We start from the raw sequence: 27,964 nt of genomic DNA on the forward strand, positions 1-27,964 counted from the left end.
GGAAGAGAGTTCCAGAACCGGGGAGCAAGGACAGAAAAACGGGTTCCACCAGTGCGAGATTTGTGAAAGCGGGGAACAGTGAGGAGGGCAGAAGAAGAAGAACGGAGAGTGCGGGCAGGGGTGTGACGGGAAATCAAAGAACTGATGAAAGCCGGTGCAGAGTGATCAAGGGCCCGATAAACAAGGCACCCTAGTTTAAACAGAGATCTCTGCAAAATGGGCAGCCAGTGAAGGGATTTGAGGACGGGAGTGATGTGATGGGTTTTAGGCAAGTGAAAGATAAGACGGGCGGCCTGATTCTGGATAGCCTGTAAGCGGCGGGTTTCATAGGCAGGGATGCCAGCGAACAAACTATTGCCATAATCAAGGCGGGAAGTGATAAGGGCAGAAATAATGATTTTAAGGGAATCAAGAGAAAAGAAACGAGAAATTTTCCGGATCATTCGGAGGGAAAGGAAACAGGAGGACACCACGGCACTGACCTGGCCATGCATGGACAGGTCCTGTCTGACCTTGATGCCCAGAGTTTTAACAGAGGGAACGGGGGTGGGAGGGGGGCCAAGAATGGGAGGCCAGAAAGCAGGGGACCAGGGACTGGATGAGCCGCCAATCAGGACAAGCTCAGTCTTATCTGGGTTGAGCTTGAGGTGGTTGGCGCTCATCCACCCAGAAATGAAGACCATGGTAGAGTGAAAAAAGGATAGAGAGTGAGAAGAAGAGGAAAGATCAAAGACGAGCTGGAGGTCGTCAGCGTAGTTATACACAGAGACCCCCAGCTCAAGAAGGGAAGAGATAAGAGGGTGAATATATATATGTCCATAGATAGTTCTAACCAGACAGCATGACCTTCTTGAAGCAGTGACTGTTGTACCACGTATGCTTAACATAGAGCAGTGAAATGTCACCATAAAATGATTATTTTAAGATCTGGCAAATATCATTTCTCTGTGCGTAGTCACAATCCAGTACAGGAACATGTAAAAACACCCTGTTAGATGTGGCATGCATTGGCACGTTATTGAGAAAGAGAGACACTGAAGGGCTAAGCGTGCAGGGGGCCTGTCTGCACAGAGAATCGCCTGACTCAACCTATATCCCGTATCTGGTCAAGTCAAAGCGTATCTAGTAACTAGGTCTCCACATAATCGCAAGTCTCTGTCATTGTAGAAGCCTCGCAAGATAGGAGAGCAGGAGAGCAGCCCTGGTTCCACCCAAAGAAGCTAGGATTTGACTTGTCTGGGAGAAAGTCAGGGTTAATATTTTAGATTTTATAAAGGAAGATCATATAATGATTTAAAATGTAAAAGGCAGATGTCTAGTTTTGTCTTGGCAAATCACCCAGAAAAGTGCTGTCTGCTTACTTATTAGCTTCCACAACCTGCATAAAACAAATCAGTCATCGTTTTATCCAAGTTATTGAGCTTCCAACGAGTTGCAATATAACGATCTACCCTATTACAATTGGGCATTGCTGGGAAGCTCTGCTTCCCTCATGAAAAAAATTATTATTTTGCAGTGAGCTGGCATCGTCGACTATGGTGGTATTTTGCCTCAAGTTGTTCCCAAAGGCAGTGTGCAAGCAGGAGGCAAGGAAGGAAAGTAGCACAAAAACAATATAACTCCCAAACTTAAAATGGGGGCAACAGTTTTCATTGAGAACTGTAGCGAAACCTAATGAGGGCAAAGCGTTGCAGCACTTTTGAGAGTGTGCTGGGGTCCAAGTTGACCAGAAGCGTCAGTGCACATGGATCATCTCTCACAATGTGGAAAGACTTAGCTGTGCTGATTTCTCTAGCACCATCACTGGGGACAGCACTGATTTCTCTAGCACCATCGCTTGGGACTGCAAGATCCAGACTAGTTACATGCTACTGGGCTGCAATTGTGGGAGCCACAGGCCTCTCCCACCCCTCTACAAAGGAGGCAACACAACTAGTGCAGATCCTGCTCCGTGGAGCTATGCACCAATAGTTTGTTGTGTTCATCATCACCGGGCACCATCTCTAGGTTCCATGAACTCAAGAAGACGGCATTTACCAAGTCTACAATCATTACATTTTTTGAAGCAGTTTAATGCCATTGCCTTTGCCGGAGATTGGCAGTGAAGCTGAAAGAGATGAGTAGCAATCATTCTTTTCAGTCAACAGACCATCCTCAGAATCATCCTCGTCTTACCCGATGCTTAGCTCATTTTCTCTTTGTACAGCTTTTTTTTTCACATCGCACTCACCGATACTTAATTCTGGAATAACTGTTCGCTCAGCCACTAACACCTACTTGCTTCGTCTGACACCAGAATTCAATATTGCATTATTAACTGCTGACCATTTAGATTTGGGGGCATAAATTCCAACATTTTTTTACTTCAGTTGCATCCTACCAACTCGCTCTCCACATCACAACTAATGCTTCCATTGGTACCTACAGTCAATCTCAATAAGCCTTTCGTTACCACTGCAGCAGGAACAGACTACTTTTAACCAGTGCTTAATTTGAGCCAGTGGTTTCCGATGCCCTGTACCAGAACTTTATTGTCAACACCGACTTTTGTGGCACTGTTTATCGGATTTTGTGAGGAGCATAACAACAGTTGTTTAATAATTAAATATACATTAAAATCACTAATACCTGCCGCCCACAGCCAAAAGAATATCTTTGACATGTGTAAGTATTTTTTTTAATGTATTTTTAAAGTTCGAATAGTCACACTTGTATGAGTGTAATGGTTAGTTGTGATGGGGCTGTCATTGGAAGCTCTTGTGGGGGCAATGGCGTTTGGGAGTAGCAGTGGCCCTATGACAAGGACGCTAGCACTTTATGTTTTTACAAATTAAGTACTGCTTTTAGATAACATGGAGGACACCCCCACTTGCAGCTGCAATCTGGCAACTGTGGCCCACCTTCCCTTACCACAGCCATCATGCTAGGTTTACCTGACGTTTTCTTTTTGTGCGAGGATCAAGCTGGAAGCAAGGCACAGAAGCGTGCCAACGTGACAGATAAAACTCGACAAGTGTTTCGAGATTTGATCTACATCAGATTATATCTGCACGTCTATTAAATGCTCCCTGATAACCTGTCTCTTGTCCATGGCTATATCTGCCTTGGTGCATGGAGCCGGTAAAAAACCAAATGTCATTATCAGCTCCTTCACGCTTCTAAAACCCGTGCACTCCGCAACGCTCGCTCCTACATGGCGGCTCTGCACTCGAGGAGTGGGCTCTCGGTTTCTCTCCCCTGCTCCCTGCTCTTCTTGCTTCCGCTCCCACGCACAGACTGGAGGCACGCTCACGCAGCTGCGCCTGTTTACGCTCTCGCGGGAAACACGGACAACAAAGCAGAAGCCTCGCGCTGAATCAAACGTAGTGGCAACGTAAAGCGGAACAAGAGATTTTCTGTGGTAATTAAGGCGGAAGAGGGATGCAGACCATTGTTATGTTCATGGAGAGCAGTCTCCTCTGCTGCTTATTGATATTCCGAAGGCAATGCGACCCAGTGAGTTCTGCACAATGATTGACTTGGCAGTTTAGCATAAGTATAGCATGCTCACTCATATTCACTGGGCTCACTAACCAGGCATGGAGTTAAGCATGTGAACTTGCAAGCCTGAATGGTATGGTGCTCTAGATGCATGGGGGGGGGGGGGGGGGGGGGGCGCACGTTTGTGTCCTGTACCACCTTTAAAAGATGTAACTATTAACATATGCTATAGATGTAACAGTTTCAAAACTAAATAAACATGCTCACTAAGGTAACCCCTTAGTTTACTGAGAGACTAGTATGAGAAGGCAGAGGGCACTGCGATCCCAAGGTCTGGTGGCTCATTGCCTGTATATTCTCAGAGACTGGCTATCCACCCACTGGGAGGTAATCTAGAGTTGGGTTCATGAGTACACTCTTCTGGGCTCTTCTAAATCTTTCTTCTAAATCGGCCCTATCGCTATCACAAGGTTCAAAGAGAGGGTTTTGATAATTCGGAGCTGGGAGTGTACATTAGAATTCCTTAAACATATATACTTTCCAATAGATTATGTTCTAGGTAGCAGTTACCATCTCGCCTTGATTTTGCACCAACCTGATGGGGGACGGAAGACTCATACAATTGGTGGAACTTACCTCTCAGTGGCGATTCTTCATGAGCACCAGATTGCAGGACTAGCAGTCAGACTTTTTGTTATCCCCTTGATGTTGTTCCCATGTTAACATTAATCTACCTATTTTATTCCTTCTACCTGTACTAAGAATTCACAGAAACGCACCAACTTTTGTAAAGAGAATGGACATAGCACATTGGATAGTGCACGTTGTCAAGGAATGTGGTGTGTTTTCTGTGTTCCTTTAAAATGGATCTGTCTCTAGATACGTGTCTTGTGCTAGGCTAATTCTGATTTTTGTATTAAAAGCAGTTCATAGACCTTTCTACATCTTCATTGGCTTGAGGTCCACGCTGCATTATCATGTGAAGGCAAATATCTAACAAGTGGGCCAGAGGTACAAAAGGATGTTGCAGTGGTAAAGCCTATGATTTGTAGAAGCACAGGCTTTGCAGCTGCAAAATCCGAAGCCGCAACGTATAAAAGCTATATTGCAAGTCAACATTTCTATGTGACTTACAAAGGAAACTTTGTGACTCGCTGTGGTTGAGAATGTGGAGGTGGCATGAAAGGGGCATCAGCAACCTCATTCCGATTCGCAATGCCAGGTATCACTGATTCAACACTGATAAGATACTGATCTGTTAAAGCAGGTAGTATCAGGGCTTGAAGTGGGCCGGGTCTCACCGGTGCTGAGAACCGGCAGTTTTTAAAAATAGGCCGCAAAACGGGTCTCTTTCGAGCTCTGTTTTGTGCCCTTGCACAGATGGTCTGTTCTTTTCCAGGCTGCAGTGACAGCGCCTGCATCGATGTGCATGTGCTCACACTGCTCACTTCTCACTAGTGGAGAAGTTACAGTATGACGTCATGCCAGGTGAGTGTTGTAGGGGATGGGAAATCCTTTAAAGAGAGTCACATTCTTTCTGGATTTCCTTTCTCTTTTTGAAACTCAGGAGCAGCAACGTTTTCGAAGGCATAGTTGGCGATTATTTATCTTATGCAGCTAATAACCATTGACAAAACCAATAGTCCTGACTTGTTGAAGGTATGATGTTATTTGTTGTATTATTTATCTGAATGCAATGACAGAAATAGCAAAAATCCAGACGGGCGGCACACTATGCTAAGCACAGATTTTTAGTTTACATGTTTTTAAGCCAGGCCCTAAATTACATTGGCCACTCTCTTTTGAGAGACCCTCCAGTTTTTTCATGCCACTTAAAGCCCTGGGTAGTATATGTTTGCAAAGAGGGGGCTGTCAATAACAAGCAGCGTCCACTTCGAGAAGTAGAACAGGAGGCATCAGGGAGCAAAGGGACTATTGCATGCCTCCCCCCCAACAGTCACTATAAATGTTCTGATTTTTTTTGTGAATGATGTTGCTGTCCCTTTAAAGGTCTCCTGTTAAGGACCTTCCTTTAAGTAGCAAGGACTGCACTCGGCAAAAAAAATGCATTTTTGTGACTGTGAATGTCCGTACGGAGGTCTGCTCTCCTTTTCAGGCCTCCGGCCCTGCATTCTCAGCCATTCAGTAGGAAGCGTAATATAGAATCATGCCTCATTGTTAATGAAGCAGGATTCTGAAAATCCCACCAAATGGACACTAATGTACATCAACACAGCATAAAATGAAAGGCGCTCTAGCTCTAGATGTGCAGAAAATCCTGACTGCTCTGTGACCCCACCTTTGTACAGCTGAGACAAAGTATAGTATTGCTGACTTTACACCTGTGGAAAAATGACCCCTTCTCTTTTTTTCACTTTGGCAGATCGTGGGTAGATGATATTTTCACTAGTTTTAGAGTTACTGCTTCTCCAGATGTTGAATACACTATTCACACCTCTGTATCTCCAGAGGCCTTCTTCCTCACCACTGGGATCTGAAGTTAAACAGTTTCAACCAATTTTTTTCCATGGCTTTGAGCTGTGTTCTTCAGTGAGGAGGGGCAGTAGTCTGCTTCTTGCCAAGTTAGACAGCAAGCCAACCTCTGGAAATGTCCTCCTCAACCAGTGTTCTCAGTCACGAAACAGGTGATTATCATTGATACGCTCTCTAATTTTCACGACTCCTAGATACCCTATAAGAGCCATTTATCTAATTGTCTCTATGAGTGACTTGAGCTACAATTGATTTCCCACCATTTTTTGCAGCCATCTTGAGTAATAGACTTGATGGTTTCTTCAAGCATCAGTGCTTTTGGTTTTACCCAGCCTTGCACATTCCACATTCTGATCAGCTGCTTTCTTCTCCGCCATTGTGGTGGACCAGCAATGCTGTAACATTTCCTCAGTACTTTTGGTTACTCTAGGTTGATACAGGACCTCAAATATGTGCCCCTAATTCTCCTTCAATACTGAGGGTCCCTGAGGGCCAACTAGCCCACTAGGTGTCTCCAGTATGCGCCAGAGAGCTGCGTTGCAGACAGGCGTTCAGAGACCCCAGCCTCAGCCCTTTTTACACCTCTCTGCACGCAGCTCTGTGGTGCTTACTGGAGGTACCTAATCGGCTAGTTTGACCCTAGGGACCCTTAGGGTTCAAGGGGACTTAATCGCCCAACTAAAAACGACCACATGGCGCGTTTACACAGTGGTGAAGGGAGAGGATGAGGCCTGAGGTGATGTGTGCACACATGCCCTGAGGCGTGTTTTAAGTTGGGGAATTAATTCCCCTTTAATCCTGAGGGCCCCTGGTGCCAACTAGCCCACCAGGTGCTTCCAGTAAGCAACACTGCGCTGCGTTGCAGAGAGGTGGTCCAGGCCGTGCCCCTTTTTACACCTCTCTGCAACGGCGCTTACTAGAGGTACCTAGTGGGCTAGTTTGACCCTAGGGACCCTCATGATTCAAGGAGACTTAATCTCCCAACTTTAAACAGCCATAGGGCGTGTTTACACAGTGGTGAAGGGAAGGGACGGGGCCTGGGGTGACGTGTGCAAATCACCCTGTGTTTCAGAGTCCATGCACCTTTTTACAACACTCTGCAATGCAGCTCCGTGACGCTTACTGGAGGTACCTAATGGGCTAGTTGGCCCCCCGGGAACCCTCAGGATTGAAGAAGAAGTAATAATTTCACCGCTTAAAACGCGCCACGGGGCGTGTTTGCACACATGTCACCTCAGGCCCTGCCCCCTCACTTCACCACTGTGTAAACGCGCCCAGTGGCGCGTTTAAAGTTGGGGGATTTACTCCCCTTGAATCCTGAGGGTCCCTGGGGGTGCAACTAGCCCACCAGGTACCTCCATTAAGCGCCACAGAGCTGCGTTGCAGAGAGGTGTAAAAAGGGGCGTGGAGCGAATTAGTTCCCCATCTGCAAACGCGCCAGGGGGCGTTTGCAGCCACCGTTGGGTGAGCCCCCGCAAATATTTAAGATAAGCCCCGGGGGTGGTGGTCCCCGGGGCTTGGGGGGGTCTTTGAGCCCCCCCACACATTCAATCAATTCATAAGCCCGGGGTTGGCAGTCCCCGGGGCTGGGGGGGGGGCTGTGAGCCTCCCCGAAAATATGTTTTAAAAGCCCCTTTGGGCCCCCCATTACAGTACAAATATTACCCCCGGGTGCTAAATATTAACGTTGCGCGGGAGCCCGCGCTGCATTTTTTTTTCCGCAGCTGGATCTGTGGATCCTACGCGCATCCCAAGATTTAAAAAAATATATATATATTTTTGGGCCCGGGGGGGTCCTTGTGGGACCCCCTGAACAGGCCTAGGGGGTCAGGGTGTTTCTACCCTGCCCCCCTTTCTTTTTTTTGCGTTTGTTTTCCTGATTTCTTGTGCCTCCGTTCTACCGAGGTACAAGATGGCTGCCAACACTTCCTGGTTTAGCGTGTTGACAGCCAATTAGAATACAGCTCGTGGCCGGGAGGGTCCGGGGATTCTCCGCGGCCATAGATATCAATATTTTTACATTGGATTTCTCAGCAACTACTGAACGGATGTACACCATTTAACAAAAAGGTTGCTTTCTGAACCAAGGGCTACCTTTTTGCCAAATTTGGTGTAATTCTGTTCAGCAGTTCAGGCTGCAGCTGTGTCTAAAGTTTCGTATGGAATGTTGCATTGGGAAAACACATTTTGGGACCCCCCCTTTTCAAGCATGCTGATTATTTACTCACCTGTGAACCCATGCGGGACTGATTGGTGGGCAGGGCGCATTCAGTAATTGGTGCCTGGGAGCTGTTGCCAGTACGCTGCAAGTTCTTTTCCACTGAAGAAGGAGCTGTGATGGCTCTGAAACACGTTTGGAAGCAATTTGAGATTGGACTATGGAGGTCTGTTTTTCCACAAATAAATGGTTGTTACCAGCTTGCAGTTGGCGTATCCTTGCCTCAGGGTCATTTTTGTTAGGAGATATATGTATATATATATGTATATACATTTACCGAAAAAATAAAACATGGAGGACATTATAGTTAGGTTCAGATTTTAAACACATAAAACACTAGAAATTTAGCAGTTACAGTTTGTTCAGTAATTATAACTTGTGCCCTAAGGTTACTGTAACTCGCTCCCCTGCCATGCACAGTTTTCTCATATATAATTTCATTGCAGTGATATTATCAATGATGTCATAGAAGATGTTATGAGTGATGTATTATTTTGGGTAATTAGTAGTGCGCGGCTTGGGTGCAAGTTATAGTTACCTTATGGAACGAGTTATAGTTACTTGAGATAACTATAACTGCTGAATTTCTATGGTTTTGTGTGTGTAAAATCTGAACATACCTATAACATCCCTGTAACCTTTTGTTTTTAGTGAATTTCCAAGGTTTTTAAATTCAATTTCCTAACTATAACATCCCTGTTACCTTTGGGTTTTTTCAGTGCATTTCTTTTGCTTTTTAAAGCTATTTCCTAACTACAACATCCCTGTAACCTGAGTCTGTGAATGGCTGTGTGGGTCTGAGTGGTTGTGTGAGTGGCAGTATGCACGTGTATGTGGGTGTGTGAGTGCCTCAGTGGGTCTGTGAATGGGTGTGTAAGTGGTTCTCTGGGTGTGTGAGTGGCTGTATGAGTGTGTAAGTGGGTGTGTGAGTGGTTTTCCGGGTCTTCTGTGGGTGTGTGAGTGTCTAGGTGTCTGAGAGGTTTTCTTGTTCTCTGAGTGGGTGTGTGAGTGGCTATATAGGTGTGTGAATGGTTGTGTGGGTGTGTAAGTGGGTCTGTGAGTGGGTGTGTGATATTGTGTTTGCCTGACTGTGTGGGTCTTTGTGTGGGAGTGGTATTGTAGGTGTGTGAGTGGTTGTGTGCATGTGTGCATGGGTGTGTGAGTGCCTATGTGGGCCTGTGAGTGGATGTTTGAGTGGTTCTCTGGGTTTCTGAGTTGGTGTGTCAGTGGCTGTATGGGGGTGTGAGTGGCATTCTTGGTCTCTGAGTGGGTTTGTGAGTGGTTGTGTGGGTATGTAAGTGGGTGTGTGAGTGAGTGTGTGAGTGGGTCAATGAGTGTATTTTCTTTTTAAATGGGATCTGGATCCACAAATCTGTCACAGATTCACATGGGGGACATCGCTGAGCACCACAGTGGATCTGCAATCCTCCATGCCGAATACTTGCCCATGAGTGGACCCTCATAGGCCCCTGAATCAGTCAATTGGGCTCAGGATACCTTTACCCTTACCCCTTATGTCCTATTTATACTTTACTAGCAGCCCGTCCCGACGTTGTCCGGGTATAAATTGCTGCCGGCCAGTAGTATATTGTTTTGTAGGATTTCGTTTTGATAGCATTTCTTATGTGTGACAGGCCTGTGAAACGCTCCGATTCACAGTGCACTGCTGATGCACTTAAGAGTGCGGGTTCAGTAGTGTGTGAACTTGAGTTTCCCTACTTTATTTTTCCTTGCAATATTATATAGCGCGAACTCGACAACATGGCATGAGCACAATTTACATTACAGAAGAACACATTCATTTGTGGTAGGCATGGGGAGACAAAGCGATTTGCCTGGAATCACAGGATGTTGAGCTGATGCCGAGATTCGAACGTAGCTCCCCAGCTCTAAAGTTCGCAATTCTAGAACTTGTGGCGGGAGGTGTGTCTAAAAGTGTATGTCGGTGCTGGCCATCAATGAGAGAGACCTGTCCATTTTTCAAATGGGTGATAAAAGAATATGAGTATGTTGCTGGAGATGTGGGCCGCCGTGCCACCAATGTACTTACCGGGGGAGGGTAAAAACCCATTATTCCGCAACTTTCTTTCCGCATACCATCACTCTGCATACTTTCATTACGAAAGTACCATGACTCTGCAGTGCCATTATAATGCATGGCATTACATTTTATATGCTTTCACCACGCATACATTTACAACGAAATTTGTTGTAAATGCATGAATGGTAAAAGCATGTTTTTTTTAATGTTTGGATAAGGTAAGTATGGGTATAGGGGTACATGTTTTGGGGTACTGAGATATATGTTTTGGGGTGTTTGGGTATTTTAAGGGTTCAGATATAGTTTTGGGTTATGGGGTACAGGGGTAGTTTTAGAGTTTAGGGATAGGTATGGGTTTTGGGGTACGGGGTATTTTTAGGGTTCAGGGCTAGGTTTGGGTTTTGTGGTATAGGGGTATTTTTAGGGTTCAGGGGTAGGTTTGGGTTTTGGGGTAGAGGGGTATTTTAAGGGTTCAGGGCTAGGTTTGGGTTTTGGGGTACAGGGGTATTTTTAGGTTTCAGGGCTAGGTTTGGGTTTTGGGGTACAGGGGTATTTTAGGGTTCAGGGGTAGGTTTGGGTTTTGAGGTACAGGGTTATTTGTAGGGTTCAGGGCTAGATTTGGGTTTTTGGGTACAGGGGTATTTTTAGGGTTCAGGGGTAGGTTTGGGTTTTGGGGTACAGGGTTATTTTAAGGGTTCAGGGCTAGGTTTGGGTTTTGGGGTACAGGGGTATTTTAGGGTTCAGGGGTAGGTTTGGGTTTTGGGGTACAGTGGTATTTTTAGGGTTCAGGGCTAGGTTTGGGTTTTGGGGTACAGGGGTATTTTTATGGTTCAGGGGTAGGTTTGGGTTGTGAGGTACAGAGGTATTTATAGGGTTCAGGGCTAGGTTTGGGTTTTGGGTACAGGGGTATTTTTAGGGTTTAGGGATAGGTTTGGGTTTTGGGGTACAGGGTATATTTATAGGGTTAAGATGTGTTAGTGTTTAAGGGTGTTGGGGTATTTTAAGGAGTAAGTGTGGGTTGTGATTATGGGGTGCAGGGGTATTTAAAGGGAGCAGGGTGGGATTAGCACACGATATGAGACATGGCATGAAGGGCGGAACGTACCACATGCCCCCAGCGTTTGTCACGCCCCCAGCACACGCCCACAGCACAACGCAGACACGCCCTCAAGGGACTACTTTGCTGGCACGGTTCTTTTACCTTTTAAATGTATATGGTGGGCGTCTGCATAGCCTATGTCCTTCTGCTGCAACTGCCCTTTCCAACGCTGTATTGGGTGTTGTGATTGGTGCTGTGGTTCCTGAGATTACCCGCACCAAAGGTTTGGGCTCTCTCTTTATTATATTACTAGCAGCCCACCCCGACGTTGTCCGGGGCAGAAGGGGCTGGGGGCCGCACCGCTGCAGGAGACGTGCAGCAGAGCGGCCATCAGCAGGAGCAGCAGAGCGTACATACCAGCTCCCGCACCGCCGCTCCTCCCCGCATGTCGGGTGTGTGTCCCTTGCTCCTTCCTGCGCTCCCACCAGCATCGCCGCTCCTCCCCGCGCTGGGCACTCCAATGTTGTGTGTCGGTCCTGCGCCACCGCTCCTCCCCGCATGTCGTGCTTTGTTCCCTTGCTCCTTCCTGCGCTCCGGTCCGGACAGCGAACGTCGCGTTGACGTGACGTCACGCCCACACGCCATTGCGCCTCTCGCAAGCGTTGTGACGACACCGAACGCCGCACGCAATCACTGTATCCATACGCCCATACGGACTACTTTTCCCCTAACGTCCCCTCCCCTTAATGTATATGGTGTGGTTTTCTATAGCCTATGTCCATCTCCTGGACCTCCCCTTTCCAACGCTGTATTGGGTGTTGTGATTAGTGGTGTACTTTTCGAGTTTACCTGGCTCAAAGGACACAGTTCTCTCTTTATAATAGTAGTATAGATAGTATGGATTTCTCCCCCTCCCCCCTTGGAGCGGCACAAAATAGCAGACGCAACTTTTCTTTCAGGTTGTGGTCAGCCACCGCAGAAGATCGGAGGTGGATCCGTGTCTCTAGATATAAATATATATATATATACATTTTCATTAATAACTCCAAAATTTGTGAACAGAATTACACCAAATTACAAAAAGCACTCTTTCTGGACCAAGATATAGCTTTCTGCCAAATTTGGTGTAATTCCATTCAGCAATTCGGCAGTAGTTGTCCCTAAAATCCCTATGGTAAATTGCATGGGGAAAACCGTGTTTTGTTACACCCCCCCTCTTTTTTTCTCTCCCCCGCTTGACAAATCACCCCAAAGCTTTCCAGAGAGTAGTTGAGGTGACTGCACACTAATTTTGTACATTTCAGGAAAAATCATCAAACGGCACTATAGTTATTAGCAAAACAAAAACTGAGTTTCCTATGTAAACTCGGTCCTAACTATAACTACCTACTGGTGACCGCCAGTGGGTAATATATTTATACACACATACATGCACACACATATACATGTTATACATGTCAAGAGCTAAACTATGCTTGCAAACATATCACTTTAAAAACCTGCAAAAATGACTACAGACCAAAAGATCCTAGAAGTGTAGGTATTCATTGAAAATTATGTCCAACTGTATAATCTGCTGCTATGGGAGTTAAATAAAGATTACTCAAAGATACCCAGGCTAATAGTACGTGTTCCAGTTTGTCCATTTTACACCCACAAAGGTGAAACAATAGTATAAGCTTAGGAGGACGAGCCATAGACCCACGTCCTCAAGCTGATACAGGTACATCAACCTAATGAGCATATAACATCTTCCATGTCAAAGGCATAGAAAAGATTTTGGTAAGGAGGTAGGCGATACCCTTTGGCACTAGTGACAAAATTATGGTTTCACAACCGTTAACCATAAACCAGTTTGTTGAGAAACATGGCAAGTTCTGGATTACTCCAGTTTTTTTTAAATCTTAGATTTACTTCGATGTCTTTCAAATAACATTGTCGGTAAACCCATATAGGAAAGCCAGTCCAATAAAAAAGTCCACAAAATTTATCATACGTTTCACATACTAATTTTCCAATTAGACAGCCAAAAGGGACTCTAGCTGGGTGTAGGGCAGATCATAAATACGAGTTTCAGATAGAGTGAAGGCATGCTAAGTCACACAACACTGTGTAGTTATTTATGTACTACAAAACTACAAAACAATTGGTGACTGAGGCTTCTGATACATTTGGTTTCTAGTCTCTTTTCCTTGACCATCTGAACCAGTTTTTGATCTTAAAAAGTTTTTCAAATAACTTCAAAATCCCACCTCCACACATGGAACACAAGCTTATAGAGCACAAGGCTGGACAGAGCCTCCAGAAAGGGCCACAGCTGTCACTTGGCCCCTTTCCTTACTTAAGAAAGTTTTTCATTCTTCTAGTAGGGGGTTCCATCCAGCAACACTTCTAGACCCACAGTATAGTGGGAATAAAATTAAAACTGCAGGGCACAACCTGCATAGTGTTCTTGCTGAAAATTAGAACAGGCTAAAGAACACATTCACAAAACTGATAGCTTTGCAGGGGGCTATCACACTTCTCGGCAAAACTGAGAGCACTGAAGGTGAGCGAATTGCCTTCTCCATCCAGAGGAAGAGGAGAATAAAGAAAGGTGTGGAACAATGACGTGGCAGCTGTGCAGATTGTTGTATTTTCATGCACAACAGTGCTGCCAGACCATTTTCCTGCTGCAAAGAGAGGAGCGGTGCAAGGCAGGCTTATACTAGAGGGCTAGTGACCCACCCCCTACAATGCAAGTACTGCTGGTAGGTCCAGATGGGCCAATAGGTCCCAGTGGCTGCACTGGCATACGGTAACTGCCCCCCATTGATGCCAGACAGGCACTGGGACATCAATGATAGAGAATACACCTCCTACTACCCGGAGGACTTCTGTCAGTCAGTCAGGAAATGACTTGAGGGGGCACCTGGGGATGGTGGAACTGGTCGGGCCCCACTTCGATGTGGTAAGAGCATGAGAGCAGCAGCAACAGGGCGCACACCCCTGCACTTCTCGAAAGAAATGTTTTCGCTGTGTTTGCAATGGAATATTTTGTTTCTGGTGAGGCATATACTTGATGATGAAGTTGACATGTTATCTTGTTCACAGTGGGTGAGGTTCCAGGGTTTGAACCCAAAGGCCTCGGTGCCATGAGATACATAGAAAATCTCAATATACGAGCACTGCAGTTGGCCAAGAAATCTTTAGCTGCGTCAATTAGAAAGGTGTAGCGATTGGCATTGAAAGAATCTGGAGGGGTCAGGAAGAGGGCTAGAGAAGGACAAGACCAGTGTTTAGAGACCAGTAGACCTGACCAGTTAAAGAAGAAGCAGGAGAAGAAGGGGAAGCAATAAAGATGAAGAAAGGAGGGGAAGAAAGAAAGATGAAGAAAGGTGAGCCAACATTTTGGCCTGGGGAGGCGATCTATCCAAACAAAATGAAGCATCAGGAGGCGGGAGTTAGGGTATAAGATGAGAGTGAAACAAAGCAGGTTAAAAGTTATATTGCTAATAAGGAGAAAGGGTAGTAGAAGTAGAGGTGGAATTAGTTACAGGATGTGAGGGACAATTATTGATTGCTGGTGTTTCATTATTAGGGCATATTAGATTGTGCAGTATAGCAGACGGCTGTACACGTGATCCTAACTTTCCCCTACATAAAGCAGCTTTTTTGCACATACGCCAGGCGTTGCAAAATTAATTCCTTTCCTAAATTGGAGTTTTTCATTAAACTTCTGAAAATGCACGCCCATTTTTGGTTAAATGTCTCCTCCATCAGTTACAGAATATCACAGCACATGTTGTGCTTTATTGTGTCTTCTTGGCAGTATTTTCCTTTCCTCCCACATTTCTTCTTAGTTCAGGCCAGATACATATTTAATTGAACGTGCTTTTCATTAGACATGCAGAAGAGTTTTAGAGCAGGTGGACTGAGGCAGGAGGAGATACAAAAAGGAAATTAAAAACATGATATCTAAAGTGCAGTTCATCCTGTAAACCCCACAATGCCGCGTTAGACTGCAAACATCCGCACCACTTCACTCTGACCTATCACGCACAGTAATCAGTCGTGTTATTATTAAAGGGGTTTATGTCAGCGCGGCTGCACGTGCTTAGTCACTGATCACTGCCAAGAGCATTTGGATCACACAGCAATCCACACAAGACAGCTGCACAGGGCTGGCAGACGGGAGAACCAAGCCAGCAGATACAACCGAGTCTCATTTAAAGAAAACAATGCATTGTAGGCTCTGGACCCCTCACTGCTCACCCCTCCAATCTGCTGACAGATCACTGTTAGTACTGAGCTTTCTAGCTGAAGACACAAGTTCTTGGCACATACCCTGAGGGTGGAACATTGCCTTACGCCAGAGCTGTCAACTTTAGTACTGGGGGACCAGGTTCGAGTCTCTGCGCCGACTCACCATCCTGTGATTCTGGGCAAATCACTTAATATCCCCATGCAGGAAAAAAATGTAACGTGACTTGACCGTGGGTACTGTAAATGGTGCTCATGCAAAGCGTCCAATACCTTTGGGTTCGCGCTACACAAAAAAATGCAACAACAAAAAAAAGGTATGCAGTGGCGTAGCAAAGGTGCCATCTTCTTTGGTAGTTTGGTAGAGAAATTCTGATCTAAATGTATCCCTCTGCCCTGGTGCCACTTACATGCTGCACTATTAGTGGTTAGGCCCCCTAAGTAGTTTTACTCTAGTATTGTATTATAATTGCATGTATTTATGCGTACTGCCCCCATCTCTCCATAGACACTCTCTCACATACATTTAATTTGTTTTAAAGCACTGATAAAGGCTGACTTTACTTGTGAGAATGTATTTCTACCCGAACAAACCCTATTAGCATCATTAGGCATAGTTTGCATGCAGCTCTTTGATTACAGTTCGTAACATTCACTGCTATGTATTAGGGTTGTTTCTTATGAACTGTGGTGACAAGGATATCTGTGACAAAAGCTGTAATCCACTTGGCTATCCACACGAAATGAGAATCTACGATCTGCACGAGTTCTTTGCAGTAGGCATATGAACCCTCTGTGCTACTTTATGGCAAGTGAAAACTGCCACTCGAAAAAACTCTGATCTCTCCCCCCAGCAGGAACATTAATCACAAGAGTTATCTTGGCAATGGTAATGATGCCTGAAAACTGGACACACAAGGTTTAAATTATAAGGTATTGCTAAGCACAGCGTCCTCGCCCCTCCCGTAGGTCAGTGCCCGCCTCCCCAGGTCAGCGCCCACAGCGGCCCCACCGGTTGCACTGCCCTAAAGCCGGCCCTGCGTGGCGTTGATGCAGAAAAAACAAGAGGGCTAGGGTTCTAATTCTGGCTTCCTCTGGTCAGCGCCCACTGCGGCCCCACCGGTTGCACTGCCCTAAAGCCGGCCCTGCGTGGCGTTGATGCAGAAAAAACAAGAGGGCTAGGGTTCTAATTCTGGCTTCCTCGTCTATCCGATGTGTGTGATTCTTTCTGAGCAGTCCCTGGTAAATGGATGGGCATTACCAGCCCCTCACTTTTCCCCAATTTCTAATGGAAAGTAACTCTCAGTAGGTCTTGGGTCGAATCGATGGGGCGCGCTGGTTCCTACATCCTTTTTTTTTTTTAACTTTATTTTTGTCGCAGATTCATATAGTAAACATTCAATTGTGCCGACAGTTCCATTATTGACCCTTATACTCAATAGTTCTATAAGCATTCTTTACACAGCCCATCAGCCCACATCCCGAAGGCCGGGCGGCAGAAGGTGGCATCGTATCCAATCTGAGGAAGGATATCTTCAGGCTTCTGTACGGCAGGATGTCCTGATCTGCTTTTGACTTTTCTCCCCCAATTATTTCCCCCCAACTCCCCAATAGACATCCCCCCCCAACTTGGCATCATGAAATAAAGAACACGTGTACACAGTTCGTTCACCTCATTATGGCACTCCCAGGGACAGATACGACAGTAATACGCGACAATACTGAAAAAGAGAAAAACTTCTAGGCAACATATTTCAATGACTATCATGGTGGAACATTTATGTGCGTGTTGGTTCCTACATCCTTAACTTACTGGTTCACTTTCAGCGCCAGGGCTAATAAATGCATTTTCCACATTAAAACCAGGAATCCTGAGTTCTAATCTTGGATTACCCACTTCATCGATTAGTGCCATCGCTTAATCTTCCTGTGTCTAAATCCCTTTAGCCGCCAAAACTGGCAGTGCTTAGAAACGGCTCGAGGGTGAATGTAGCGCACTATATTAAAACTAGATCTATGCATTTCTGCCAGGAAGTGCCTACCAGATCCGCAGCCCAAGACCTACTTCAAACACCTTTTCCGCAGTCTCCCGACAGTTGTTTTTTCCCTCAAATGCGACACCTCCACAGCAACGATGAAAATGGCTCAAGCTGTCACAAATCACAGTCAGTCACTGAGTTTTCTCTCACCTTTCATTCAATCCACTCCCTAGCCGGGAGTCACAGGCACACACATCTCCAATTATACCCAGCAGGAAAAGCTTTTACCCCTTTCTCCAATTAGAAACCTATTCAAGCTCCCTTTACTAAACCGCCGTGCCCGCGTCGCTACTCTTCCGTACCGCATAATTATGTGAGGCAAAACATACCAACATCGCTGTGAAAATGCACTGTGCGGGGAGACTGCTCCATTTAAGTATTCTGAACCCCAGGGTGCGCGGGCTGCTTCTGAAACAGCAGCCAGCAAGCCAACGGCGCATGCAACGCAGAGATGCCAACGGGCAGGCTTTAACAGATGACACAAAAGAACGAAATGGAAGGGAAAAACGCACGTTCACAGCTTTGAGGAAAGAAGAGGAGAAACATGTCAACCCACTTGGCAGAAGTTCAAATACACCTCGTTTGCCGGGATTGCTCGCCTCGGGATGAGGGGTGCCAATTCGGGTAACAGTTAGGAGAGACAGCCCAGGTCTTCCTGAATTTGAACGAGTCTCCCCCTCACTATTGTAAAATCTCATTAAAAGCGACCAGTCTCCTTCGAAATGACCCTGAATCCCGCTGCATTTCTGCGAGAGTTAATAATGCGTGTTTAAGTTGTTGCCCACACACACGGTGCGTTTCACTTGTTTTGTCCACACTTATATTAATGCATTATACAAATATCTGCCCTGGGTTGTCCATTAACATCTGTACTGGACTGCATCCTGAACAGACTGCTCCGTCAAACCCTGCATGTGTCACAGCACAGCTGCTTTTAACTCCCGTCCCTGCCGCCGGCAGTGTACTCACCCCTCAGGAGTGCCTGGAAAAAAGCTGATGTCCGCCTTTTTTGCCTCTGGACGCCTTCAAGCTCCCTTTTCAACCTTTAAAATCCAAGCTGTCGCAGAGAGACGCGTGGGTCATGTTAGCCGAGCGCCGTGTGCAGCAGCAGCGGCCGGCGAGCAGCCTGCTCTCTGTACAGCCCGGCTGCTTTTGGAGAGCTCCCATGACATCACCCGCGGCGTGCGCTGATTCCTGGCGGAGGGGCGGAGGGATACACGGAAAGGGGGCGGGAGGAGGCGGGACTTCGTCTGTCACACCACGGACAGTGGCTGTGACAGGCGAGCGAGGGATTCTCAGGGAAATGCCTTAAGCTTGTTTCTCACTGGCTCCGCTCCATTGGATTAATAATGCTACTCTGCCTCGCGTTCTCGTTGGTCTGGGACGACCCTTTACAGACAGGCTAACGTGTCTCTGGGCTCCAGAGCAGGAAAATACACCATTGTATTGTTTGCAGTTTTATCGCTTCATATGAGCACCAGTTACATTACACAAGGACACAGAATGTTCGCAGAATGTTGAGCCAATGCCAAGACTCCAACCTGGTTCCCCAGCCGTAGTGTCAGTCACATCCTCTCTAGGTGCTGTATGCCATTTGTATACGGTTCTAGAGGAAGGTGATGTGCTAGATTCACATAATTTTATTTTGAGTATTTCTGTGAAATTTTAGAAAAACTATTCAAAATTATGTGAAATTACACGAAATGAAAGTCTGTCATTTGGCACTATATTTTAGCACAAATGCAACCTGTCAATGTTCGAAACAAGGATACATAAAAAATACAGTGAAAAACACAATCGCTGTGAACAAAAGTTTTAGTGTTTTGGTTGTTTGCCTTGTTCTGGGCAGGGACGTCGGGAACTCCTTGCTTTAGCAGCTACAGGGAGAGTGAGGTTCTTTATGGGCCTTTTTTTTTATCTGCGACTTGGCTGCTAAAAGCTGATAATAATTAACGCTTAAGGGAAGAAAGAATAATGGATTGATAGGAAAGGGAGTGGACAGAAAAATGGGCAAGTGGATGCATGAGTAGGTGAAAGGATGTAGTGGATGAGTGAAAGCCTGAATAGATGAGTGGGTGGGTAAAAAAAGAGGGTGGCAGGATGAGTAGGTAAAGGGATAGGGATGAGTGGGTGGGTGAGAGTACGAGTAGAAAAATGGATGGCAGATGTTATGGAAATTGGAGAGGATGGATGTGTGGGTGAAAGAATGGCAGAGTAAAGGAAATGTGAGAGGATGGATGGAAGACGGGATGGGTGAGTGAAAAGGTCTCAGAGTAAATGGAAATCTGAGGATGGATAAAGATGTGGGTGAAAGGATAGCAGAGTAAATGGAAATCGGAGAGGATGGAAGGGTGGGTGGGTGAAAGGGCAGCAGAGTAAATAGAAAATCTTATAGGATAAATGAATGGCATAGTAAGTGGATATATCAGAGGAAGGATGGATAGAAAAGTGAATGGAACTCTGAGAGGATGATAGATGATGGATGAATAGATGGACAACATTATCAATTGATGCATGATAGGCTTTATTGGTAAACAAGAAACTCAAACGATGGATGTATAGGCTGATGGATGCATGACTAGATGATGACTGGATGGATGTATAGATGGATAGAATGACCAAGGGATGGATGAATTGAATGTTGGATGAAAGAATTAATGGATGACAAATGTAAAGGTGAAATGGTGGACATCAGTAAATTGAAGGGTGGAAGAATGAATGACTAGGTGCTTGAATGGAAGAGGCACAGGAGCTCTTCTTGGGAGGTTTGGGATCACATGCTTCACTTGCTTGGTGCCATCAGAGCTGAGGTTCAAATGGGGGGTATTTAACATTTCTGGTTACTCCCCTGGTTCCTGTGCTATCTTTTTACTGCAAATAACTGCATATTTATGCAATGGGGTAATAGAGTAGTTTCAGGAATTTCATGTAATTACGGTAATGTGAAATCCGAAAATGTACACAGGCAGGGTTGGCTTTAGGGCGGTGCGATCGGTGCCACCGCACCGTGTGCTGGCTTCGCATGGAAGCGCCTTTTTGCTTGTTTATATTGTGCCTAAAAGCACCTGCTGCAGCCTACCTAATGTTCTCTCAGGCAAGATCAGAGTTTTGTCTTGTAGAAGTTTTGTCTCGTGGAAGTTTTGATTAATGGTAAGGTTGCACAGAGAGGTACTATGTCTGCTGCAAAGAACATGTACCATGCAGATCACAAACTGAATGTAATGTTAACAGGTCACTATTTTACTGCTTTTGTCAGTGACTTCCTTTTGTCAATTGCAGTTTACAGTGAGCTATTAACTGTCAAAGAACTGGGTGCAGACTTCAAGGTATAGATTATAGTGTATGGATTTTTTCTCCAGACTTTAATCAATCTATTGTTGCAAAAAGAGTTCATTTGGGTCCAAATCAGTTCTTGTTATTAAAGAAAGCCCCAATCCATTGTGTTACATTTTAAATTCAGAGTTTGTGCTTCTCCAGACCAAGTACTCTTCAGCTACACAGTCTACATGTATGGATATTATATGAATCCACCCCTTGTTGTACTCTGTCTTATGTAACAAGTCCTATACATTGATCTACACACCTATGATTAATAGTCTCTGTGTAATGTGTGTGTTTTGTAAAGTGCTCTGACACCCTACACCTTTATGAGTGACGCTATAAAATTAATAAAATGCATTTGAGAGAGAGTGCTTATGGAGATCGTTAAACAGTGGTGGGGAGGGAATCCGTGGTGGAGGTGGTCATGGGGGGAGCCGAAAAACATTGTCCCACTGGGCGCCACCAGCGCTAAAGCCGGCCCTGTACACAGGCATATTTTAAGGGGTCCCTGGGGCCTATGACCACTGCTTACGGTCTGGTCTGTCTGTGATAGAACTCTTTGCTTCATCTAAAACACTTACCCGATGTGTCCTTAGTTCTGACTGAGACTAACTACAAAATTCAATACATTTCAGTAATGTGAAGAATATTAGGCTCCACAAGGAATACAAGGAGTGGTTGGATTTCAAAACTGTGAAGTTTTATTAAAGGATTATGAACCTTATAAACTCAAATCATCACTTTAGTCATAATCATTAACCAACACATCAATGTGTTTGTCAATTATTTAAGGGAATTCAGAAGTCATATAAGCAAAGGCGAACTATTATAAAGCTGTCTCAAAGGAATGTGTTAGAAATGGGGGTCTTTAGTTGGCAGTGGTATACACCCTGTCCAAGTAGGGACCTTTCTTTTTAGTCAGGATAAGGGGATTACCCAACCAAGATAACCCCTGCTCACCCCCTTGATAGCTTGACACGAGCAGTTAGGTCTGTCTCAGAGGCTATCTGTAAAGTATTTGTACATAGCAAACACAATAACACAGTGAAAACACTACAAATGGACACCACACCAGTTTAGAAAGTGAAATTATCTTTATTTAAACCAAACAAGACCAAAACGACAAAATCCAACCTACACAACACAAAATATGACTTTTAAAAGGTAAAAACAGTTCTATCCGTAGAAAACTATGGATGTGTCACTTTTAGCACAAAGTACTTTGGATGTGCCAAGATTACAGCCGAAAATAGGCGTAGGGAAGGTGATGCATCGGTTCCTTATTGTCACATGGGGGAGGTGGTGCTCTGGTTCCCTACTGGAGAGAAGATGATGCGTCTGTTTCTTAGTGCGAGGGCAGGTGATGCGTCGGTTTCCTACTGAAAGCCCAGCGTCGATGAGAATTTGGCACACAGGTGATGCGTGAGAAAATTCAGGTGCTACAGGTCGATGCAGCGGTGATCCAGGTGATGCGATGATTTCTGCAGCCATAGACAGGTGATGTGTCTATTTTTTCAGGTACACCACAGGGCTTGTATTGCAGTCGGATCAGGAGTTTCGCACTTCGGAGACTCGGTGCTCGGGCTGTGGCAGTTTCTTCAACTGCCGATATGCACTATTTTCGGCGCACGGTGCATGTGTTTTTCATACGCACAGCAGCTTGCGGCAAGAAAACCGGCACTGAAAGGGAGATGCATGGATTTTCTGCAACAAGAGTAGCAAAACAACCTCCGCTGACCCAAAACTGGAGTTGGCACCACAAGGCATGTCAGAACTCCCAGCACTGAAATTCAGGGATGCTGCAAGTGAAGTCTTTGAGTCTCTGAGACTTCTTAATAGAAGGCAAGCTCTACATCAAGCCCTCCTAAGCAGAAGCAGCAACTGCAGGCCAACCCAGCAAAGCGACACACAGCAAAGGGGCAGTACTTTTCCTCCCAGCTCTTCTCCTTGGCAGAGGTTTTTCTTGGTCCATGAGTTTTCTAAAGTTCTGCGGTCACGGTCCAACTACTTATACTACTTTCAGTGTTTGAAATGTGCAGGTTTCAAAGAAAGTCTCTCTTGCTTACTAGAACCAGTTTTGTCCTACCTGGCCAAGGCACACTACAGGGGGTAGAGACAGCATTGTGAAAGGCAGACACAGCCCTATTTAGGTGTCAGTGACAACTCCTCCTACCACTCCAGCTCAGGAAGATCCGTCAGTGCTTAATTTGAGCAGGTGGTTTTGGGTGCTCAGCACCGGTACTTAATAGTCAACACTGGCACTTATGACAGTCTGCCTCATGTTGGCACTGTCTGTCTAATTTATAAATGAGCACAACAACACATGTTTTTTTTTAACACTTTATTAAGCAACTGAGGCAATCCACATTTGTATGAACCAATCACATATCAAGTACGAAATGACATTGTGTACCATACAGAATATTGCAAGGAAAAACAGTGGTGTACTCAGTAGGATTGCGTATTTGACCACAGATAATGATACAAGGCGTGTATTTTCTAATAAGGCAACAGAAATTTACCAAGAACATAATGGATAACACAACAAAGGAAAGCAAGATAAAAGAAACAAAAATCATATCTACAAGATTGCAAGACCAATATAGCAAGTCAGCTCGCGATGCGTCAACCATCCCATCAAACAGCACCCCCAACCCAGACACAGCAGCCCACATCCCATACCACTCAATCCGGTCCCGGGCGGCATGGTGCAGCCCACACACCTGGGGGGTAACAATCAGGGCCGGAGGACCGACCCAGCACAATACAGTCTCCATGCATATCAGGCATGACTACCTAGGGACCACGAGGGCAACATGTCACCAGACTATTAGAACTGTGCATAGGGCACTTGGGATTCACATTGGCGTCTATACTTGTCCGGGGTACAGCGGAGGGTTTCCCAGTGCACTAGCCCACCCCTGTTGGCGTGTTGGGATGAAGTGGCTGAGATGGTGTTTCCTGGGTCAGTCTCGCAATGTAGTCGCGGTATGGACCCCAGATGTCCTTTGGGCGGGAAGAAGTTGGGAGTTGTTCCGAATATTCCACACAATTCACATTGCAGTATGCCACACTCCGAAGCCAAGAGGCGATCGTCGGGGCGCGTCTTGAACACCAGAGCAGAGCAACTTCCCTCTTGGCCAGTAGGAAGCAAATGGACGCCAATTTACGAAGTTTGCGGGGGAAATTTGTCACATAGCCTAGGAGTGCGATTTCCGGTGTGACAGTTAACGGCAAACCCAATATGGCACCCAAAATCTTGTGTACCTCTACCCAGTAAGTGTGGAGTCTCAGGCAAGTCCAGGAGAGGTGTGCGAAGTCCGCCTGCGGGGCATTACACTTGGGGCATACATGGGGTCTATTGGCATCTATCCTGTGAGCAAGCACTGGTGTGTGATACATCCTTCGCAGGAATTTAAAGTGTATGAGTTTGTGTCTACTGTTCATGGAGACCTCCCTGGTCATAGCACAACATGCTTCCCACTGGTCGTCAGAAATTTGCATGCCCAGATCATGTTCCCATGCAGCGCGTACCACCCCATCTGACGATGGAAGAGAGGACAAGCACAACTTATAGAGTTTGGACACCACGTGAGCCCCTGGGTCGTTTTGTATAATGAATGTAAGCGCAGGATTGTCATCAGGCGGAAGGGGGAATGTGGGAAATGCAGCCCGTAACATCGCACGCAGTCTCGTGAGGATGAAAGCATCCATAAATGTTCGGTCGGTGAAGCGGGGGTCTTCTGTCAAAGAGAAAGCGTGGCCGTCGGGGAACAAGTCACCAATCGTGCGGAGCTGGGATTTGGATAGCGTGCGACGAACCGTAGATTCGCCCGTAATGGGGAGCCAGTGTGGGTTGGGTAAAGGAAGGGCAGGGGAGTACATTGTGTCTATGTGGAGTAAGCGCCTGATCTTGTCCCAAGCCCAGGCCGTCGTGGTGAGTGGGTGTATATCGTGCAGGTCTCGAGGGAGACCCTTGGGGAGGACTGCATTAAGTGACCGCGGGAGCGCCGCATCAGCCTCCGGTTTCAAATGTGGAGTTCTGGCATCTGGATGGTACCAAGTGTGGGCGTATGAACATTGGGCTACCAGGTAGTAGAGGTAAAAGTCCGGGACCCCAAAGCCACCCCTTTCGTATGGCAGTGTCAGTGTGCGCCAGGCTACGCGGGGGTGTCTACCCCCCCACACCAACCGCAGCAGGGCAGAGCGTAGCTGTGTGAAAAAGACCTTGGTTAGAGGGATTGGGATGTTATTGAAAAGGTACAAAAAACGGGGGAGAATTACCATTTTAACAATGGCGATCCTGCCAGCCATTGACAGCGGGAGCCGAAGCCATCTGTCCGTGTTATCTTCCAAGAAATCCAAGGCTTGTCCATAGTTCAGGCGAATGATGGACACAGTGTCAAGATGTACGTGGATCCCAAGGTATTTGATAGAGTCCTCGCACCACTCCAATGGGAGGGAGCACGGCCACCGTGTGGTGGCGGGGGTGAGCGGAAACAGCTGTGATTTGTGCCAATTAACCTTGAGGCCGGAGTACTCACCAAATCGGGCAATCTTCGACAGTAGTGGCTGCAGGTTTGCCTCCGGGGTGCGGACATATAAGACCATATCGTCTGCATAAAGCGAGACCAATAGATGGCCAGTGCGGAATTGGAGCCCCCTGTGGAGGTGCTTCTCCTGGAAGTGCCAAACCAGAGGGTCCATCTCCAAAATGAAAAGGAGAGGGGATAAGGGGCATCCTTGTCGGGTGCCCCTGGAGAGGGTGAACCTGTCAGTGATGGTGCCATTGAGGCGAATGCGAGCCGAGGGTGCAGTGTACAGCAATTCCACTGTCGCTACAAACATTTCGGGCATGCCCATCCTCCGCATCACTTCCAGGAAAAAAGGCCACTCTAAAGTGTCGAACGCCTTTTCGGCATCTAAAAATACCGCTGCCGCCGGAGTGGAGGGTTCGATCCTATGGAGGACCGAGAAAAGTGTACGAAGATTCAAGGAGGTTGATCTCTGGGGGATGAAGCCAGACTGTGCCGGCGAAACAATGGAATCCACCAGCAGTGCTAGCCGCATCGCCAGGACCTTGGCCAAAATCTTGTAATCAAGATTAAGGAGCGACAGCGGACGGTAGGAGCTGCAGACCGTGGGGTCGCGTCCCGGCTTGGGCAGCAAAACGATGACCGCTTCCCGGAGCGTGGGGGGAAGAACTCCAGACTCCAGAGCCTCTGCATATACTTCAACAAGCCTGGGAACGAGCTCCTCTTTGTATTCCTGGGAAAAATCGGCCGTGAAACCATCCAGACCTGGCGCCGCGGACTCCCTCAAGGAGTCAATTGCCTCAGCGATCAATTCCGGTGTGATGGGATGAGCCAGAAATTCTTGCATATACTTCTCCAAGTAAACCATGGCAATTTCATTAATATACAACCCGGGGTCGCGGCAATCGTCCGGAAGGGCAGATGTGTAAAGATGTCGGTAGTAGGTTAAAAAGGTATTGCAAATATCAGGGGTAGAAAAGTGGTGCCTGTCGTGTGCGTCTGTAATGTCAGTGATGTATGTGGCCTGCTGTGGCGGGCGTAGCAGTTGAGCCAGTAGTCTGCCAGGCCGATCTCCCTCACCATATCGGCGCGACGTGTGGTATTTGCCTTTAAACCCCATCTCCCTGTCCACGGTGTCCCTGAACTCCAGTAGCAACTCGAGACGTCGAGTCTCGGGGTTCGGCGAAGGGTCCGCGAGGACCTCACTTTCAGCCGTTAACAGCTCAGCCTCAAGGCGGTTCAGAGTAGCACGGATCTCTTGCAGCGCTCCAACATGTTTGGTGATGCAAACCCCCCTTATTGTGGCCTTAAACCCCTCCCACAACGTGGCCCAAGTGGTCACAGAGCCAGTGTTGATGTCAAAATAGTCCTCAATGGCAGTACGGACCTCCTCAGTAAAGATCGGGTCTGCTAAGGCTCTCCCTGGGAAACGCCATTGTCGTTCATAGCCACCCAGCCTACGGATCTATAGTGTCAATACCACAGGGGAGTGGTCAGAAAGAGTGCACGGAAGCGTGCGTAGATCAGTCATCCAACCCGCTAAGCCCGGTGAGAGTAGCCAGTAGTCAAGTCTGGTGCTCGTGTTGTGATAGCTGGAGTGGTGAGTAAAAGCTGGGGTATCAGCGTGCCGTCTAGCCTCTACGTCCAGCAATGAAAAGTGTGAACAAATAGCCGCAACGGCCGCACGGGCAAGTGGTTTGCGATCTGGGGAGGGAGACGTGCTATTCCTGCACGGGTCCATCAATAGATTGAAATCGCCCCCCATCGCCAGCAGCTCAATGTTTGTGCAGAGCAGTGATAGGTATAGGTCGTGAAAACAGGCCGGGGAGTCAGTATTGGGACCATAGACCCCCACAAAGGCTATCTTGTAACCATACAGCACACCAGAGAGTATCGCATACCTGCCATCGACATCCACCTTACTCTCAGCGAACACAAAGGGTATCCTTTTATGTATCAAAATCGCAACCCCACGGGCGTACCTACTGTAGTTAGCAAACACCCTATGGGTACCCCAAAGCTTCGCCACGGAAGCCGTGTCAGCCTGCATCAGGTGTGTCTCCTGCAGGAAGAGGACATCTACTTTATGCCGGTCGGCATACTGTAAAACTTGTTTACGCTTGCGAGTGGTGTTCAAGCCACGAACATTCCATTTCATCAATGTTAGCCTGGAAGGCCCAGACTGCAGACCTAATCCGGCCATAATGTCAGATCAAGGAACGTAAGCAATGGGTGGTCATCCAGCAAGCCGATACCACAAGTCTTGCAATCAAACAAAAAAAAGAAAAAGAGCCACAGAAAAAGCGCACACCCCATCCCCCACCCACCACCCAGCCTCCCAGCACCCCAGGAGAGGCAGATCCCAGACAATCTCTGAACAGCAGTGCAGAATACCAACAGCCGATTACACATACAAATAGAACATATCTGCAAACTTAAAAATAACAAACCCCAGGAAGAACGAAATAAACAGGCATACGCCATAGGGGGAAGCAACGCTACCCCCGAGGCGGGCAACCCAGCTGCGCGACATACAAGATATTGGTATGTAAAGCA

The 27,964-nt window shown here is 46.6% G+C and overlaps 1 protein-coding gene across 2 annotated transcripts in view; it reads right to left on the bottom strand.

Moving 5' to 3' along the window:
• PKIB (cAMP-dependent protein kinase inhibitor beta) overlaps positions 1-18,740 on the bottom strand; it is a 537,602-nt gene extending 518,862 nt beyond the window's left edge. The window contains exon 1 of one of the 2 annotated variants that reach the window (XM_086926716.1): positions 18,522-18,740. The gene's annotated coding sequence lies outside the window, so the exon portion shown is untranslated. The remainder of the gene's footprint in view (positions 1-18,521) is intronic. The other variant, XM_086926717.1, reaches the window with a different exon arrangement.
• Positions 18,741-27,964: the final 9,224 nt, after the last annotated feature.

The sequence above is a fragment of the Lissotriton vulgaris genome, chromosome 6 (genome assembly GCF_964263255.1).
Source record: "Lissotriton vulgaris chromosome 6, aLisVul1.2, whole genome shotgun sequence".
NCBI lineage: Eukaryota > Metazoa > Chordata > Amphibia > Caudata > Salamandridae > Lissotriton > Lissotriton vulgaris.